The following is a 20,119-nucleotide window of genomic DNA, read 5'->3' as shown; positions in this document are numbered from 1 at the left end:
TTCTAGGCCAAACGAAAACCATTTTGGCGTTCATACGTGACTGGTTCTGTTTTAAAGTAGGCTTGTATTAACATTCAAACGAGAGTTCTTATTGGTTTAAATATGATCGGATTAGCATTCAAATGATAGTGTTTCGGGATTTAAATAGGATTGCCTTGGCATTCAAACGAGTTTTTTCTAATAGCAAATAATAGGATAGTATAGGCGCAAGAGTAATTTTCTTAACAAATTTCATTTATTACGATCATAATTACCCTTTCAACTTTTTGTACACGTTCAAAACTGGAGCAGTCACTTCCTGGTTTTCAATGCGAAATTCAATTTTTTCTAGGTATTCCATTGTTTTTTTAAAGATTTAGGGAATAGCAATTGCGTTGCGTAATAGGCGCTAAATAATGACGTGACTGCCATTTTTAAACTTCCCACTTCAAATGTGATTCCATTGACTCACTTCATATGTTGAAATAAAAATGGCCTCTGCTTGCTCTTCAGAAAATACAATGGTCGGAGTATTTACAACTGCTTCCTGAAAAAAATTAAATTTAATAAATTATTCAAAATAAATCAATAGTTCAAATTTCATAATTTGTGTAACATCTGCACTGAAAAATTATTAACATTTACTAACATTAAATGCAATCCATGATACTAAACTTTCGTTAAATATGCAGGGAAGAAGCAGCAAAGCTGCATCAAGCTCTCGCTCTGAAACAAATATTATTAGTATGGTAGTTCTATTATTTATATGTTCCGTTCAACCATTTTAAAGAAACAGTTATCGTTGGTATCTCTCAAACTAAATAGGAGTATTATCGTATAGACACTTAAAAAGAGTGTATTCAATAATATGCGGTGTAAAGCCAAGACTAATTTTGAAGAAAGAATATGTAGAGCACCCTCCAAGTTAAATCGTGCATAAATTACGAAAAGGTTACCTTCAAATACATCAGCCGCCAAAACACCTCTACTCTCTTCCAATACCTTGAGTAATATTTTTGCATTTTTTCCTTGCTCCTTTGAGATATTTGTATAATTTTATGGGCCAAGGGTTTGAAGTGGTGAACCATCAGCTTTTCCGCCGATGGTCTAATATTGTGAAGCCAGTCCTCACAAGCTAGAAAAATAGGCTTGTTACTTATAATTTTAAGAGCAAATTAAGGTTCATATAGAAGAGAATCAAGTCTTTTTAAGCTATTTCAGGGCACTTTTTTGTTCTGACCAGGAGGGGCTAACAAAGACAGTGCACTTAAAATGCCATAGACCAACGAAGGCGATGGGAGAACATATATTTCTTTAAAAGTTTCATTCGCTATTGGTTCTCGAAATACCTCGTTTTTCTGGCTTAAAAGAGGGAACTCTAATTAATTCTTCGGATTCGTGCTTCAAAGCAAATTCTTGCCGATAACAAGCTGTTCTGTACATCTTCTCTTCCAAAATATTTTGGTCCGGTTTCGATTTTTCCCACTCTTCATTTAATGCCTCAATGTGGCTTTTAACGGAATGAATGTCCTCTGCCATTCCAGGAACAGCCTAGAAAAACGATATTATCTTCGACTTTGAAACATTGGAAGTCTCACTCTGAACATCTGAGGCCTCGCTTACGGATGCAGTTAGACTTTGAAAATCTGTCAAATTTTTTGGTCTCTGAATTAAGGATTCAAATGCGTCTGGGACTTCTTGCTCGTTCGAGAAACCTCTTTCTGGAGAGTATGGAAGGTTTTCATTTTCGTTTATTCTCTCAGTAGAGTGAGGCCGGGTGTTGGCACAGCTGCTCTTGCTGGACATAGTGGTGGGTGAGCGACTATTTGATATTTTCCTGTGCATTTGTGGGCAACGCTTTCTTGAAGGGCTTGCAAGCACTTTTTCACAGTGCCTTTCCTTGTTTCGGGACTTGTTATGAAGTTGGTTGTATCCCTCTTTACTAGTTGACATTTATTGTGTGGAAGAGTGAGCCCAAGATACTGACGGTTGGGGAGATTTATTGCGAGGCTGAAAATTAAAAACATATTACTCCATTTTGGAGCAAAGTATACTAAAAATTTCACACGGGAGGTAGTTCCGCTAAATGAAAACGAATCCACACCTTTGATACCATAGATGGAATCTTTACCCATAAGATCTAAAACTTTGTTTTCCAGCTGTGATAAGGGCTTTACATTCGATTTACCGCCACCCGTTTTTATGTTTTCTTTTCTGACCTCTTGGGCTCTCTTTATGCACCTAGTTTTCAAATCATTCTATTTCTTTCTTACATTCCGCCCTGTTCGTCTAACGTTACATCCTTCGGAATTTATTTTTTCAGCAACCTTTTCCCAGGCTTCATTTAAATCCAAATTAGATTTATATTTTCCATTTGGCTTCAATTCCCCTCTTGCTAACTCTTTCTTTGTTCTAAATGACAAATTTCCATCCTCGTCCAACGACGACATTTTCTTAACACCGAGAAAGTTTGAGAATTAGGCTTAAAAGTTTATTTCTTTTTTACATTTCCCGCCAAATGCGTTCTTTAATTTTATTGGAGCGTCGCGTAGTGACGGAAATTTTAACTAGGTCGATTTGCGTTTCTTTTATGAATTTGCAATGATCGCAAATTTTATTTTATGAATTTGAGTTGTGCGCAAATATTTCCGTCGGGCGCAAATTTCGTTGCGTTCGACGTTTATGAATTCCACCTCAAATCAACAATTTCAAATGGATCTTTGTGACCTACAGAAGATAGCGAGGTATAATAATAAAAATCGTTATCTCCTTTGTTGTATCGACGTTTTCAGTAGAATGGCTTTCGTGGAACCTGTTAAAGATAAGCGGGGTGTGACGGTTGCCTCTGCCCTCAAGAAGGTTTTGGATAATGGAAGAAGCCATATCCCTAATGTTATTCAAACTGACAAAGGCTCAGAATTTTTATCACAATTTGTTCAAGATGAGTTAAAATCACGGAAAATTAATTTTTTTACGACAAATTCCGAGGTTAAGTCAGCCCTAATAGAAAGATTTATTAGAACGCTTCGATCGAGGTTATACAGATACTTTACCTATAAAAATACGCTAAAATACGTAGACGTGATTCAAGATCTAGTTAGTGCCTATAACAATTCATACCACAGATCTATCAAGTGTAAACCGATTGAAGTTACAGCGCGAAATGCGAAATACCAAACAAGTTTGGCTTACTCTTTATGGTGATTTGGATTTCAGCCCCCCATCAAGCTACGCCTTCGAGTTATGTTATATCTATGGGAAAATTTGAACGTTTTCACCAAAAACACTGACTAATTTTATGCAAAGGAAAACTACCCTATGCAACTTCATTTTTTATAAAATAAACTAATGGGTGGATCATTTTGAAATTTTAACCACATATTAAGGGTCCAAATTTTAGTTCAGAGGAATGTTTTCAAAACAGTAAATATAATACGAAAAAAAGTTACATCCAATCAAAAAAAAACCCTAATACATTAATGGCAGTATGAAGTCTTATCTAAGAGAGCTACCGCTCTCTCAGAATACGAATTATTTAGAATTGTAAGAAACCCATTTAGAATTATATGAAAACGTTTTGCAATTATATGAAAACCTTTTTGAATTATATGAAAACCTTTTTGAATTATATGAAAACCTTTTTGAATTATATGAAAACTTTTTTGGAATTATATGAAAACTTTTTTGGAATTATATGAAAACTTTTTTGGAATTATATGAAAACTTTTTGGAATTATATGAAAACTTTTTGGAGTTATATGAAAACTTTTTGGAATTATATGAAAACTTTTTGGAGTTATATGAAAACGTTTTGGAATTATATGAAATCTTTTCTTAATTATATGAAATATTTTCGGAATTATATGAAAACGTTTCAGAATTATATGAAAAACCTTTAAGAAATATATGAAAACTTTTTAAAATTTTATGAAAGCGTTTTAAAATTATATGAAAGCGTTTTAAAATGATATGGAAACTTTTTGAATTGTATGAAAACCTTTTAGAATGGTATGAAAGCCTTTTATAATTGTATGAAAACCTTTTAGAATTGTATGAAAACCTTTTAGAATTGTATGAAAACCTTTTAGAATTGTATAAAAGCTTTTAGAATGGTACGAAAACCTTTTAAAATTATATGGAAGCGTTTTAAAGTTATATGAAAACCTTTCAGAATTATACAAAAACCTTTCTGAATTATATGAAAACCTTTTAGCATTATATGAAAACTTTTTACAATTATATGATAACCTTTTGAAATTAATTGAAAGCGTATTAAAATTATATTAAAGGTTTTAAAATTATAGGGAAACTTTTTGAATGGTATGAAAACCTTTTAGAATTGTATGAAAACCTTTTAGAATGGTATGAAAACCTTTTAGAATGGTATGAAAACCTTTTACAGTTGTATGAAAAGCTTTTAGAATTATATGAAAACCTATAAGAACTATATATGAAAACCTATTGGAAGTATATGATAACCTTGTAGAATTATATGAAAATCTTTCAGAACTAACGAAACCTTTTATTTTTTAGAATTTTATGAAAACCTTTTAGGATTATATGAAAACCTTATAGGATTATATGAAAACCTTACAGAATTACTTAAAAACCTTTATTTACGAATTATGTCACGAACGGCGCCCCATAAACCTGCATCGAAAACTGCTAAAATATGCCAGTAGCAATTACAAATTTATACAAAACCATAATCCTTAAGCCTCGAAAAGTTTAATACTTTTCTAGGTAATGTGTCTTATCCCTTCTATAATACCCCTGCTTTGGCAAGCACGCTGACAAAATCGCCTTTCCCCGATTCTCACCTCTCTCTCGCTTTAGTCTCGACGTTACTCAGCAATAAGTTCTTCATTTTCATTTCTTGGAGGTCCACGGGGCAGGGTGGTATTCGATAGTCACCGTGCCGCTTAACATGGGTTGAAATTAGGTTATATTGTAATAAAGTGACGTTAAAATGATTAAATTCAATTGAAATAAAAATATGAAGTTCCGAGAGAAGTGCGGACTTCTCTGAGGAGCCTTAATGCGCTCTCGGAGCGTGAATACGGCTTTCTTAGCTAGAACAGAGAAGCCTTTGTTACCCAAATGTGTCGATGAAAGAATAAATATCTAAAAATTATGTGTAAACACATTGACTACTGTAGAACGAATAGGAGGCTTTGAAACAAGGAAAGTTTTTTCGTAAGGACTTTTCCCATCAATGCTTAATATTTTTTAAATATTTCAATATCGTAGTATGGTAGGTTAAGGTTTGGCTTTGTAAGCCACGCCATACTTCTCCCTTCCAATTTGTTTGAAAAATATTAATTGCGGTTTGAAATCTTTGTTCCAATGCAATGTTTTTATGAGTAGACATGTTTCAGATATAAGGATATGAATAGTTTTTAATATTGCAAATAAATAGGTATTTAATCTAGTTTAGATATATCTTGAATTGGAAATAAAAGAAATATCTTTGACTCGAAATCGGTTTTGAAAAAGAAATATATGGGATTTGAAGCAAGTGTTCCTCATCTTTGAATATCTGGGCGTTAAGACCCATTTTTAGGTTGCAAATACCTGGGATTGAAACCTAGAGTTTGGGAAATGGGAATATCTGTGTTTTTAAAACCTAGTGTTTGGGGACTGAGAATGTCTGGGTTTTTGAAACCTAGTGTTTGGGGATTGAGAATATCTGGGTTTTGAAAACTAGTGTTTGGGGACTGAGAATATCTGGGTTTTTGAAACCTAGTGTTTGGGAACTGAGAATATCTGGGTTTTTGAAACCTAGTGTTTGGGGATTGAGAATATCTGGGTTTTTGGAACCTAGTGTTTGGGGACTGAGAATATCTGGGTTTTTGGAACCTAGTGTTTGGGGACTGAGAATATCTGGGTTTTTGAAACCTAGTGTTTGGGAACTGAGAATATCTGGGTTTTTGAAACCTAGTGTTTGGGGATTGAGAATATCTGGGTTTTGAAAACTAGTGTTTGGGGACTGAGAATATCTGGGTTTTTGAAACCTAGTGTTTGGGGACTGAGGATATCTGGGTTTTTGAAACCTAGTGTTTGGGGATTGAGAATATCTGGGTTTTTGGAACCTAGTATTTGTGGATTAAGAATATCTGGGTTTTCGAAACGTAGTATTTGGGGACTGAGAATTTTTGGGTTTTTGAAACCTAGTGTTTGGGAACTAAGAATATCTGGGTTTTTGAAACCTAGTTTGGGGACTAAGAAATCTGGGTTTTTGAAACCTAGTGTTTGGGGACTGAAAATATCTGGGTTTTGAAACTGTAAAATAACTCCAGTAGCAAAATCGACGTTGGGCCAACGGAGTTGGCTCGAGATTCAACCGACACTGCCCTATACTGCCGCAAAATGGTAGGTAGACTTTCCTTTTGACAGTCGAAATGCCCTACCCGAAAATGGGTCGGTCCGGCGGTTTTCCAACCTTTTCAAACGTGCACGGAAAATTTTCGGGATTTCCAAAATGAGGTCGGGATAGAAATTTTGCCAGCACTTTAACCGACTCTAAAAAGTAAGCATGGCCAGCTCTTACATTATCAAACAAGAAGGGCTTTGTTATCTGGTTATGGTCGGATTATTAATTTAATTGCGGTCGGATTCATCGACTGTTATTTGTGGGATTTATGGCTTGTTTGTGGTCGGCTTTATGGCTTGTTTAGGGTAGGCTTTATGGCTTGTTTAGGGTCGGCTTTACGACTTGATTATGGTAGGCTTTACGACTTGTTTATGGTAGGCTTTACGATTTGTTTATGGTCGGCTTTATGGATTGTTTATGGTCAGCTTTATTGATTGTTTATGGTCAGTTTGATGGATTGTTAATGGTCGGCTGTAGAATTTTTTAAAGGTCGGTTTAGAGATCTTTTACTGTAGGTAATGCGAAGTGTCTCTGATGATTCGATTCCATTGGACCGAAATCCCATTCAACCGAAACCAGGGAAGGGAGGTCCCATTGGACCGAATTCCGCACCTTGGGTGGTTTACGAAAAGTGGAGATAGCCATGAATGACTGCACTTAACTTAAGTGTACACTGCAGTTATCTCCGATAAAAACGAAGTAGCAATATGAGTTTACCATGGAAACGGTTTAAAAGGCTTATGTAAATTTAAGGGAAAGCTAAAATAGGCCGTAAGCCGTAACATTTTCTTTAATTGTACTTTAAAATGATACTTAAAACGAGAGATTTATATTTATATCAAGGTGAATAAACATATTACACTATATTGTTGATTCTAAGATTTTATTTTATGTTTTGTTTGTAATACAAATCCAAGTATCTTTGATTTGTCTAAAAACATAAGAAAATAATATATAGCTCCCTATAAGTATGAAACTTAGTACATTTTCATACTACAGCATTTGCTCCCAAATTTTCCGCGCTTACGCTTTTACGCCCCGTGGGAAAAGTCTCGGTACTACGAGTAAAAGGGGGGCGAAACCATTGCCGCCACCTAAGGTGCCCGTGAAAGGCACGATGGGCCGGGGAAATATCGCCGCGCAAGTAGAGACACAAGATTTTCCTTACCTCGTACCAGTGTAGGCACTAGCCTCGTTCGTCAAAATCTCGCGCCATCTATTAATTTATTATGATAATTTTGCAATGTACTTAATCAGTTATAATTATCATAATAATAATTTCAAGACCTTTAACTATTTAATTACGATATAAAATCTGAAAATTTTCTAAACAAATATTTCAACTTTTTAACGCCAAAAGCTCTTTATAGGTAGCATTAGAAACTTTTTACAAATTGCAATGGAAGAAAATGCTGTTTACATGGCTTAAATGGAGAGTTTCATACTTATAGGGAGCTATATATTATTTTCTTATGCTTAAAATAACGAAATTTGAAATGTTTAGTATTGATCGGTAGGTAGTCGGATATGCCGACCTCTCGTCCCTTGTTGTTATTTTGATAAAAACCAATGTTAGTTGGTAAGGAGTTGAGCAGCCGACCTAATCCTTTCTTACACCAACCGACATAAGATGTAACTATCAGCCAACTCTGTTTGTTCTCACGTCCGACTTCAAAGCGGAGCTGGTATCTGAAGTTGGATAAGAGTCGGACTTTAGTCGTAAGTGCTGACTAGGCCATAAAGCGAAGACTCTACCTCGAACCGACTCAAACGCGGAAGAAGCTTCATTACAACGAAATCTGAAATGTTCAGTGTGATCGGTAGGCCGTCGGATATGTTGAACTCTAGACCCTTAGTGTTATCTTTTATTTGATAGAAACGCATGTTAGTTGGTAACGGGTCTCCGCGAGAGTCACGACGAGATTGTAGTAATAATTTCCGAATCCCCTTCACACGCCGGTAGCGTAAGACGATGTAGGGGTGTCGCCCATTGACTCTAAGAGACCCTTGTAACTCGATACTAAAGTTTCGTTGATTTTGGAAAAGTCAAACGCGAAATGAAAAATGCATTCCACGCACTTTTCTTCCTTGATGGGCAAATTGTTTTCCAAGAAGTAATTACTTTTTGCAACTGCGCGGAGGTTATTGAGGCGAATAAAAAAGAAACGTTACGGGGAATTAAATCATCGGCGGCTATTCTTATTGATAAATTTCGGGCAAAAACATCACCGAAACTTTCAAAATCGCAAAGCGATATCACAATTTAGGCTCCTCTACCGTATCGATCGGAATACTTCCTTTGATTTTTGCGAAAGAACGTGGCTGAATCGATTTTTCTTAGGTTATTAATGAAATTCGTATTTCCGGAAAATCTCGATATTTTTAAAGGGTGTCATAATGGAGAACGATAAACTGATCGCGATTACGGCGTCGATTAAAGAAACCATTTTAAAACTTTCACAAAGGGGTCACTGTCTGGTTCTTTCGCTTAGTAGTACAGTCATTTTAGCTCAAAAACAGAGGGAACCCGCAACAAATTGAAACAAAGCTGAAAATTTCAGATCTTATAGATTTTTGGGCGCTCTTTAACGTGGTGTGGTCTCCCACACTCTCCCATTGGAGGAATTTCCGCCATATTGGAAAATGGCGGACAAAATCGAGAAAACGTTTAATAACTCCGGTTCTACTTAACCGATTAACACGTAATTAGGCTTCAATTGTAGATCACCTTCAAACACATAATTCATGTCTTAAGATATTTTGTCCTTCAACTAACTGGAAGTTCACAATCTGACTCTGAAGATTAGCCTCAAATAAAAATGGGAATTTAAAGCATTTTATGGTTTCTATATTCAGAATACATTTCCAAAATCGAGAAAAAATTAATAACTCTGGTTCTACTAACCCGATTAACAAGTTATTAGGGTTCAATTGTAGATTACTTTCAAACACATAATTTATCCTAAAGATATGATGTCCAACAACTAACCGGAAGTTCACAATCCAGCCCGGAAGGTAAGGCAAATCTAATTTTCGAGTATTTCGAAACGGTTTCAAGCGAAATAAATGCAAAGAGGGTTTTAAACCTAAAATATATTATTCCCATTATATTTTTACCTCTTTAAGTGACGATGACGTCACGGAGAGGTATTATACTGGACGTGTGTGTGGGGGGTGTCTATCTGTCTGTGTGTCGGTCACTGCGTCCGCAGTTGGCGAATCGGAGCAAACGTGTTCGCAGTAATTTTTGGCTTCTACTCCCAACGTTAGAATCAAGAAGTGCGTGGCGATCGGCTAGGGTTACGAGAAACGTCTAGCCTCCCAATTGCAGGGCTTCAACCAAAGGTTCATGCAATTGCGGATTTCTTATCATTTATTGTGAATCAATCGCCTTATATACCCTAAATTTTAAAACATTGTTAAAGAGGCTTACGCTAGAATTCAAACGTCAACAATAGCGATGTTTAAAATTATTTTAGGAATTAAGTTTCTTAAAACGACTTCAGTAGAATTACGTTAAACTACTGACGACTAAAACAATTAATATCAGTTATATTTTCTTAATTATTTAAGAATAACCTCTTAATTGCGTCTCGTATCGGAGAGGTTTATTTTGGTTTACCAACTTGTATATTAGTTATTTATCAATATTGGTTAAGCTTAAGTTTAATCATAGTCCTCTACTTGAGGTTGAGCCTCAAAATCTCTATGTTCATTTGAACAAGATACTCCCTTGCATTGTCTACAAATTGAAGAACAGACTGGACCAGTTTTACCGCATTCATATTTCAAGTCACAGACTTCCTTGCATTTACGAGGGATCATCTGCAGAAGCTCAGCTGGAGCAGGTTTTAGAGTGGTAACGATTGGTTTCAGTTCAGATCCTATTTTTCTCCAACCCCATTCTCTAGCATTTAGGCTGCTTCCAAGCCACGTTTGAACTTTGCGATAAACTCTATTTGAATACTGCTTTGCTGCCGCACTTGTTGGTGGAAGAGAAGCTAATTCAAAAGCTCATCTTCATTGAAAGTATACACTTGGTTATGTCAACTTTGTTTCACACGCTTTAACTCAACTTTAGCCGTATTGACAAGTGTGGGCGAACAATGGTATATATTAAAACATTTAGTTTTATGATGGTACAAAGGCTGTTTTACCCTCTCCCATACTATACATTATAGCTCCGGTCAGAAAAGAAACAAAATTTGTCAGTAATCGGAACTATATGTTTAATTTTGGAAACTTATTCTGAAAATAGAAACCATAAATGCTTTAAATCCCCATTTTTTATATGAGGCTAATCTTCAGGGTCAGATTGTGAACTTCCGGTTAGTTGTAGGACAAAATATCTTAAGAGGTGAATTATGTGTTTGAAGGTGATCTACAATTGAAGCCTAATTACATGTTAATCGGTTAACTAGAACCGGAGTTGTTAAACGTTTTCTCGATTTTGTCCGCCATTTTCCAATATGGCGGAAATTCCTCCAATGGGAGAGTGTGGGAGACCACACCACGTTAAAGAGCGCCCAAAAATCTATAAGATCTGAAATTTTCAGCTTTGTTTCAATTTGTTGCGGGTTAAAACCTATTTTTCCTGTACTATATATTGAGTTTGAAATCTGTTATAAAGTAGTATATAAAATTTTAAATATTCTAAAAGGATTACGTCAAGATAAACAAAAGCGGCTGAACATCAAGCTCACAATTAATAAGATGAAATTCCATGAATTATAAGATTAATAAGTTGATACTTAATATTTAAGTTTTTAATTTTATGCTTAATATTTAAATTTGTAATTTCATGCTTAATATTTAAATTTTTAATTTTATGCTTAATATTTAAATTTGTAATTTCAAGCTTAATATTTAAATTTGTAATTTCAAGCTTAATATTTAAATTTGAAATTTTATGCTTAATATTTGAATTTGAAATTTTATGCTTAATATTTAAATTTGTAATTTTATTCTTAATATTTAAATTTCAAATTTTATGCTTAATATTTAAATTTGGAATTTTATGCTTAATATTTAAATTTGGAATTTTATGCTTAATATTTAAATTTGTAACTTTATGTTTAATATTTAAATTTGAAATTTTATGCTTAATATAAATCCGTATTTTAAAGCTAAATACTAAAATGTTTAACTAAATTCACATATTGGCCTAGGTTTAATAATTTCATAACGGCAGAACGTTAGTAAGTACAATCAGTAGAAAGACCATAATTAAAATGAATACATACTATTGCTTAATAAATTGAGAATGTTCGGTAATCAACATCGATTCAACAAAATTCAAATCTCTCAAAGAAACATATTTCTTTGGTGGAATAACACCATTTACTGATAGTTTCTCGTATTTGTATTTTAAAAAAAGAGCTGTACTACCTTACCTATCATAACTTCTTTCCTAGTGAAAGAAGCCTTAAAACCTTCTGCGGGCTGTTCACATCACGCTTGAAAAAAAAAACTTCCCTTCATTGGCAATGCCTATTCCCTGCCTGACCCAAAACTTTCCTACTTTGTCAATGTGCCTTCCCAAAAAATGAAGGTAAACATTCTTCTCGAGCTAGTTGCCTTCTTTAATTCGGAATAGTAAGCGCTGCCATCAAAGAGGGTTACTGAACGTACCCAAGTACTTAAATGTCATGAGCAGATGATGGACCACACAAAGATACCACAATCTTGCAAGCAACAAAATCGAAGGCCTGAGGAATACCTTTCATTGACACCTTGGGAATTAAAGGAGCAACCATCGATTCAATGGGTGTCAATGGCTCAGAATCAGGTGTTCCCCATCCAGTTTTACAGGACTACCACATTATTTTTGCCACCTTCTTGCGAACCTCACTCTTTAAGGTGCTCCACTTTTTTAATTACTTGAGAAGTTAGGTATTGATGGTGGACTTCATTTACCCGATTTTTTACTTCTTGCCACATACTTCTCTCTTAGGGCGTCTTTCCAAAGTCATTGACCACCAATGAGCGTACGGCGTCCAACTGAGTAAGTAAGGTGTCTAACTCATCTAACAAATCACGGGGGCTAGTTGTTCTTTAACAACTATAAAATCCATCGTTTCTGAACCTATTTAATATCGTCCTGTAAAAAAATTCCTATACTTTTATGTTTGTCCAATATTGTTTAAACAAAAATTTACCAAGTTATTAAAAACTGTCATGGGCCGTATTTTCAGGGTGAAAAGACAATTGCAAACTTGGCTCTATTGGAAACATGACATGATACTACAATGGGTTCTGAAAATCAGCTTGAGATTAGGTTATAAATTTAGAAGCAATGTTTTAATTTACTTGTGTGGTTACTTGAATCCTTAACTACAGAATTTAGTCTCTGAATCGTTGGTTAATTTTTTTGGTTTGAAAGGTTTTAACAGTTTTTATAAGCTTACAGAAATCGATATGTGAAAATCCAAGTTAAAAGCCATAAATATGGATGAGACACAAAAATGGGATTACAGTGAATGTGCTCAGTGATAAATTATTTCAATCGGTTTAACAAAAGAAGTTTTTATATCTTATGTGGGCGTCCAAGGTAAGCTTAACTTTGTCCAGGGTTAGCCTATGGTGTCAATAGTGGTTTTCAAAGTTAGACAGACTGTGTCCAATGTAAAACAAAAGTTTTCGTGAGTTGGTTAGACTGATGCTCATTGTATAGAAAGACACATTTTTTTTGCTAGAGAAGGTAGAAGCTTGAAACTTGATTTGTTTTAAAGAAAAATATTGGGTTTGCAGTAACGAGTGCTAAAATCTATTTGCAATAACCCAGAAGCATCTTGCGAAGGCTATTTGTAAAGTGTCCAACGTTAGAATTATTAACCCATACTTATGTTTTTACTGAAAGCGAAAGCATTGGAAAAGGCGCGAAATCTAAAGCTCGTCTAAAACTATGGAGTGAAATACTGAATGACCCTTACCAAAAAGTGAGTCTCATTTTAGTATAAGGTGAGTCACAACCAGGGATCCAGGGATCAAGGATTTTTAAGTCTTTTTTACGTCTCATTCTCGTCTTAAAAAACACATAAATATCTGAAGACTAAAAGGAGTTTAGTTTAAAATTCATATTTGACTCGAAAAGGGAGCTTCCTTTTTCGAGACTTATAAGTGATAAGATTTAGATTTAAACAAGGCTGGAAAGATAGGACTTCTTGAGAGATTCGTTTTAGACTAGTATAAAACCCGTATTAGACTCGGATAGGGAGCTTCATTTTTCAAGACTTGTAAGTGATTAGATTTAGGTTTAAACAAGGCTAAAAGATAAGACTTCTAACGAGATTCGTTTTAGGGTAGTTTAAGACAGGAAAAAACGGGCTTTTTTGTGAGACTCAATTAGGATTTGTTTCAAATTTGAAAATTCTTTAGGATTTCCTTTTGGAATTAATTATGAGACTGTGCATGTGTATAATTTTTATTTTGCATTTTGATATACCATAAGATAAATTTACTTCATCATCTTTGAAATATTAACATTTGCGAATTATTAGTTTCCCTCTGTAAAATTACAGGGTTCAAATATGTATTGAGTTTGTTTAATTATAATGTTATAACAAATTTCAACGAGATTTTCAACGGGCACACCCGGTAAAGCCAATATATCAGAATCATTTAAAACCTTTTTAATATACGGATGTGTCTGATTTGATAATGCACCAGTTGAGAACGTCGTGTCGCAGCAATATTTTTGTACCACTGCGAAATATTTTGGTTGGCAAGTGCACTGAAGTTCATATAAACATTGTGGAATATGCTTAGTAAAAATTTCAATTCGGCCAAAACTTAGGTTATTTTCCTCTATGAAGGAGATGACCGTGCAATTATGTCTTTTTTCTCTGCTGTAGTTTTCGCAATAATAGAGCAGGTTATCTTTCTTTAACCTCAGGAATGTTTCATAAACATGAATTTTATCCACAACCTTGGATAAACTCTCTTGAACATATTGCAGTCTTAAATTTCTAGCGTATGTCCCAATAGAAAAAATATTTTCGGAAATCTGTTCAAGAATATTTCCAATTTTCCTCCCAGTAGCCCACATATCGTGGCAAAATGAAGAAATACTGGAATTCGGATCAAGTTTCTCCAAAAGCAATGGAATAATTAGTATTGTGCTAATTGAGTTGGCTTTCTGTGTTTCCGAAGATCGCGTACCATGAACAAACTTAAGGATAGTTCCATTTAGGTCTTCGAATGAAAAGCAGCTTGTCACCCACAGGGGTCCAAAGTGTTTCACTGGTTCAACTAAATGGAGTAGTTGGTGTAAATTTGCGGACATATGACGCTTTCCATAAAGTGTTTCAAATTTCATGACATATTGAATCAGTAGATTTTTTGAGAGTAATAGTTCCTCTTCATATATACGTACTTTGTTTAAAATATGTACTGCTAAAACCAGGTGAAGAAAATGCTCAAAATATATTAGTGGCAATACGGCAAACAACAAGGGTACAGAATAATAAAAAAGAACCAATTGCGGCATTCGGTAGCTTTCCAATATTTGTTTTCTTCCATTGATCTGGGGACCCTTTAATAATAATAATAATAATAATAATACTTTATTTAGTAACAGACGTTACAGGCAACCACAGAAGGCCTAGGCCTGTAAAGTGTGGTTCATTAGAGAGAAAGCTCTTCTCAATGAATACCAGTGAGGATTTTCCTCAAGGATGTTAAAATCCATTCTACATGGATGAAAAACGCAACATCTACTTCTTGTTTGATCCACCCCATTTGTTAAAAACCACCAGAAACTGTTTATTTACTAGTGAGCAGTTCTGCAAAGTTCGACTGATGTATAAAAATGGGTAAGATATAGTTTGGAAACCAGAGAAAGACGTTTTTGAAAATGAGAGACTAAAACCGGTGAATTTGAGAAAGGCTCATAAACTCACTGGCGACCACATTTATTTGAACTCTTATAGTAAAATGAAGGTGCGAGTCAAGTTTTGAGTGAAACAGTTGCTAACGCAATCAGCGAAAAATTAGGAAATGAATATAGTGAAACAGTGAAATTCTTAAGAACCTTTGATATTTTCAACACATCTAATTTCCAAGAAGCCTACTTTAAAAGAAAACCAAACAAAAGACCATTTAAATATGTCCATGACCAATGGTTTCAGGTACTACTTGCATAAAGCTTCTTGCGCTTGCCAATCAGAATACTAATATTATACTTTCTTCCGTAGTGGTTGGAGGAAGATTTTTTGGTTATTTAGAAGAATGGGAGGGGGACGTACAAAATAGGCTGGGAAAATTCAAACCAGAAGAGAGAAAGAAAATGTTGCTTTCATCTGAAACATTATCAGGCTTGAGGCAAAGTAGTAAGATATCTAAGGATTTCACAAGTTGCGATGAAATAAAAAATAATTATTTTAGCGAAAGCTATCATTGACATAATAAGGTTTCTGTTGGGCAAGAAAGCTAGTTTTGTACTAACAGCTAACTTCAATCAAGACCCACTGGAAGTAGAGTTTTCTCGGCATCGCGCAGCCTGTGGGAGAATTGATAACCCCACAGTTGATGCGTTGAGTAATAACAGGGAAACCTTGCACATGTTGAAAAACTATCGTTTTCAAACCCACAACACTACTGGAAATACGACTATTGGAAAAGATGACTCTTAAATATAACCACTTTATTAAATATTTTAGAAGCAGTTACGACAAAATATAATAAATAGTATACTCTTGGAAATGCATAGGTTAAAACATCTCTAAAGTTCTATTTCATTTGATAAGTAAATGAATAAGCATAGGTACTTATTTGGTACACCTGCCATTTGTTTCTTGAAGAATTCTTTTTCTCTGCCTGGCTTTAGAATCGGATTTTGACTTAATATTCTTTATTCTCAATTTAGCTTTAAATTCCTCTTTTAGTTTCTTCGGGTGCCCATTAGCTACTGTATTAATGAAATCTTTGAGGTCGTGGTCAAAAAGTACTTTGTTTTAATCAAAAACACATCCTTTAACGCAGAAATTGTCCCAACTATCCATAATTTCAGAGTCTGCTTTGATCGCTTCTTTTAGCCCACATACACGATTTTCCATAAAGTTTTTCCCATAGAAAATGACAACGTGTCGGTAAATTAAAACGAAAAAATTATAAACTTCTTCAGTAGGGTATAACAGGCCTCCCCTGTCTTGGGCTTCAAACCAAGATTTTAACATCGAAGGTACGTTTTCTTCGATCGTGTACATTTGCTTCACAATCAATCTTCCTTCTGTCGATTTTCTCATTAATTGTCGCAAAACCGCTCCAATGACATACATCAGCCTGCCAGGTTATTCATCCGCAGATGCATCAATAGTAATTTTTAATAATTAAGATTTCTTTTGCCTAGCTTCAACGATGAATTTTTTAAGGGCATTGATGCCACAGAATCTCCGATTTTCTTTGAGGTATTTATAGCCCTATTGAACAGTGAGGTACAAAATTTCAATGTATATAACTACCTTGTGAATAGAACAAACTTGGAACATTTCTTTAAGGGCTGTCACTCAAAAAATACCAAATTAAGCCTATATGGATGTTATTCAAAATAGGAAGAAACAGTTTAAAGTTTGCAAAGACGCGGAAGAAATAATAAATTGATTAAGAACAACTCACAGTTGTGTGTTTTAACGATTTTAAAACTCTGGTGGTTTTTTGTTGGCAATGAATTAAATTCATCATCTCCTTGGCAACTTTATCTTCTTTCGTCTGAGTCAAAATGGGCTGAATCAGTTTTTTAAGTTCATTTAAATCTCTTTCATGAAGACTCGCAATCCACGCAAACATTTTTTTGGCAACATCTGTATGGTTCATAACTCGAAGTTCGAAATTTGTTATTTCAGCTTTAACTTCTTTTAGGATCCCATTAAAGGCCGCATTAAAGTCTTGTACTAAAAAAGAAATGTTTTCTAAATTAAATAGTTTATATATATATTTAAATTTAAATAAGTAACAGAACTTGGAATCATATGAGGCCGAAAAACCTTTTGCTTCCACTTAGGTTTATCGTGTTTTTCAACGCTGAAATAATAACGCGAATTTTGGCAAAACTTAAATTCGTTCTTTCTGAAAATATATTTTGTCAATAGTACTGTGCTTTTGAGCTTTGCGGTTTGGACACGGTCTCAATACGCCCAGAAAGGACATTATCACTCAAGTTTATAATAGCTCTGTCCAGTTCTTCATCACATAACAAATCTTCATCCTCCAATTCGCTAAAATTTACATCATTAAATTCGTTTTCGTCTATATAAAAGAAAATCAATACATCAAAGATTTTCACATAAATAAATGCAGGCAACTGTAGCAATCCTTTTAGATATAATTTTACTTTAACAAGCACTTATTTAAATTGAAAATAAAGTCGATATTCACTTTCAACACCCTCAAATTAGTCAGAATCAATATAATTTGAACGTCGAAAATGTTTTGGTTCAATCGCGGTAAATTAGCTTTAATTTGTGCTTTTAAGCAATAGTCCTTTATTTCGTAACTGAAGCGCCCGCGGTAAAGTCGTTACATATTTTATTGTTACTTACAAGGAGAAGGATCATCATAGACACTTAGGTCACTCTCATCTACATGTAAAAATTGATCTTATAAAATAAAATTGGCATTAATTCTAGGCCTATATCAGAAGATTCGTTTACAATATCTTGTTGGGAAATAGTATTTATTGAAAATGTGCTTGGGGCCAAAACGCCTACGACATCATAGGTATTTACTGTGGCCCACATGCCTGAATTATTATTCAAAACTAATAGAAATATTTATTGTTTTTAAAAAATTACAAATTCTTTGTTGCTAATGTTTTTGAAAGACGGTGTCAGTCGCCGGGAGTGAGCATTGTTTTTAAAATTACAAAAGGTTGACATATTATTTTCTGGTATCAGGACCTTTTGCAATCTTGACTTCAACGAAGAGGATGGCAAGGCTCCAGAACAAGTAAACATATTAATATGAAATACTACGTAACCTTAACTAAATACCATCATAAACCGGATTAATATTAGTAGATATTATCTTCTATTGCCTCTCCAGAAACCCAAAATGAGGATACTTCCCCAGCCCTGACCGAGCACGATCCCCAGCCCCCACCAACAAGATCTATTTCTAGTGGAAAGAGCCAGTTCACCGGTGGCAAGAACCAGTTCACCGGTGGCAAGAACCAGTTCACCGGTGATAAGAGAAGCATCGCCAGTGACAAGAGCCAGTACATCGAAAACGACTTCAAAAAAGCGTAAAGATTCAGTTGAAGCTAAAGATAATGTTGATGAACCTGTTTAGAACAACAACGTTTTATTGTTTAATGCTTAACCCATGCGCAAATAATCAAGTCCGATTTTGACTTTTTCTGTGTACTATTATATTATATATTTAGAACATACGGTAATGAAAACTTCCCGAGGTCGTTTTTTATTATCATCTTGTTGCATAGTCATCAAATAGTGGCGTTTCCAAGGCAGAAAAATGCATTTAAAACGCTTTCATTAAAAAACGAAATTAATAGAAACTAAACTACTTATTTTTTTTGGGGTCGCTTAATTCGACAAATAGCGTCGTTTGAATTGTATAGACCAAACACACGGTTGGGCTAAATCCATTTAAAACAATCGCAGGACTCGGTATAATGGAATTCTGCGCAATCGGAATATACCACTCAAATGTTTTAAGTACTGATCATAATTTTAAAAAACTAATTTGTTTAATCTTCGGGTTATATAAGGAATTAAATATATTTAATCAAACAAGTACCCTCGAAACTAATAGGCTCGTGATAGTGGCCACATCATACCTTACTTGACAGGAGTGACGAAAATTTGTGTGAACAGCCCCTAAACATGATGCCTTTAAAAACAGCGCTAAAATTATTATCCGTAACCTCTGAATAGCCCTTATTTCCAATCCTGTCTAAAATTTTAATTGAGTATTTCCTCGACACGTTACCTCACCAACTATGTTATTGATGTTGAGGAGGGTACGCGCCCTAGCACCGATGCCAAAGGCATATTGTGCATCCTCATATTCAGGCCTTGAATAGGCCCGTAGCTGCGGCGTAGCGAAGAATTCGCTCCACCATAATAGAGGAGACCCTCGAGTGTTCCAAAGTATGTGAATCAAAATATTCTAGTCTAAGCGAGGCGAAGCAGTCGCACTCGCAAAGTACGTGAGCGGATGTTTCTTCCTTATCCTGACACGACCTACAGAGAGGGTCGTCGGCAAAACCCATCAGATGGAGGTGCCTATTAAGCCGACAGTGCCCGGTCAAAAGACCGGTGGCCAGCCTAATATCCCATCTGCTGAGCGAAATTAGGTCTCTGGCACGAGACCTGCAGGGACCATTGACAAAAAGTTTAGTCTGTCTCTGGCCCTCCATGTTATGCCAGAGCTGGTTTTGTATGACAGTCAACCTGTCATGCAGACACCATTTGACGTGCCTGTAGGGGATGGGGACGGCCGGCTCCGGCCCCAAGAGCTTGGCCTCCGCACCCCTTTTCGCAAATCTATCGGCTTGCTCATTGCCATGATATCCGCTATGCCCTGGCACCCAGTACAACAGAACCCTGTTGCAGGATGCCAGTCGCGCTAGCAGATCAAGGCAGCTGCGCACCAGTTGAGAGGTAATCTGACACTGGTTCAGCGCGTTCAGGGCGGCCTGACTGTCAGAATAAATTCTTACAGTCCGTCCGGTTTACCCTTTGTTAATGCAGTAATCTGCGCAATAACAGATCGCGGCAATTTCCGCCTGGAACACACTAGCGAAGGTAC

The 20,119-nt window shown here is 35.3% G+C and overlaps 1 long non-coding RNA gene across 1 annotated transcript; it reads right to left on the bottom strand.

The window, feature by feature from the left end:
* Positions 1–283: 283 nt before the first annotated feature.
* LOC149672374 (uncharacterized) lies at positions 284–1,096 on the bottom strand. Its single transcript, XR_016367132.1, has 3 exons — positions 936–1,096; positions 629–705; positions 284–526 (listed from the first exon to the last, which is right to left on the bottom strand). It is a non-coding gene; the product is annotated as an uncharacterized LOC149672374 (long non-coding RNA).
* Between the last annotated feature and the right edge of the window lie 19,023 nt (positions 1,097–20,119).

Source organism: Phalangium opilio, unplaced genomic scaffold (genome assembly GCF_054372755.1).
Source record: "Phalangium opilio isolate 3A_F unplaced genomic scaffold, DU_Popi_V2 ptg000053l_1, whole genome shotgun sequence".
Classification (NCBI taxonomy): domain Eukaryota; kingdom Metazoa; phylum Arthropoda; class Arachnida; order Opiliones; family Phalangiidae; genus Phalangium; species Phalangium opilio.
The sequence above is the reverse complement of the archived record's forward strand: the minus strand, read 5'-3'. Positions and strand labels throughout refer to the sequence as shown.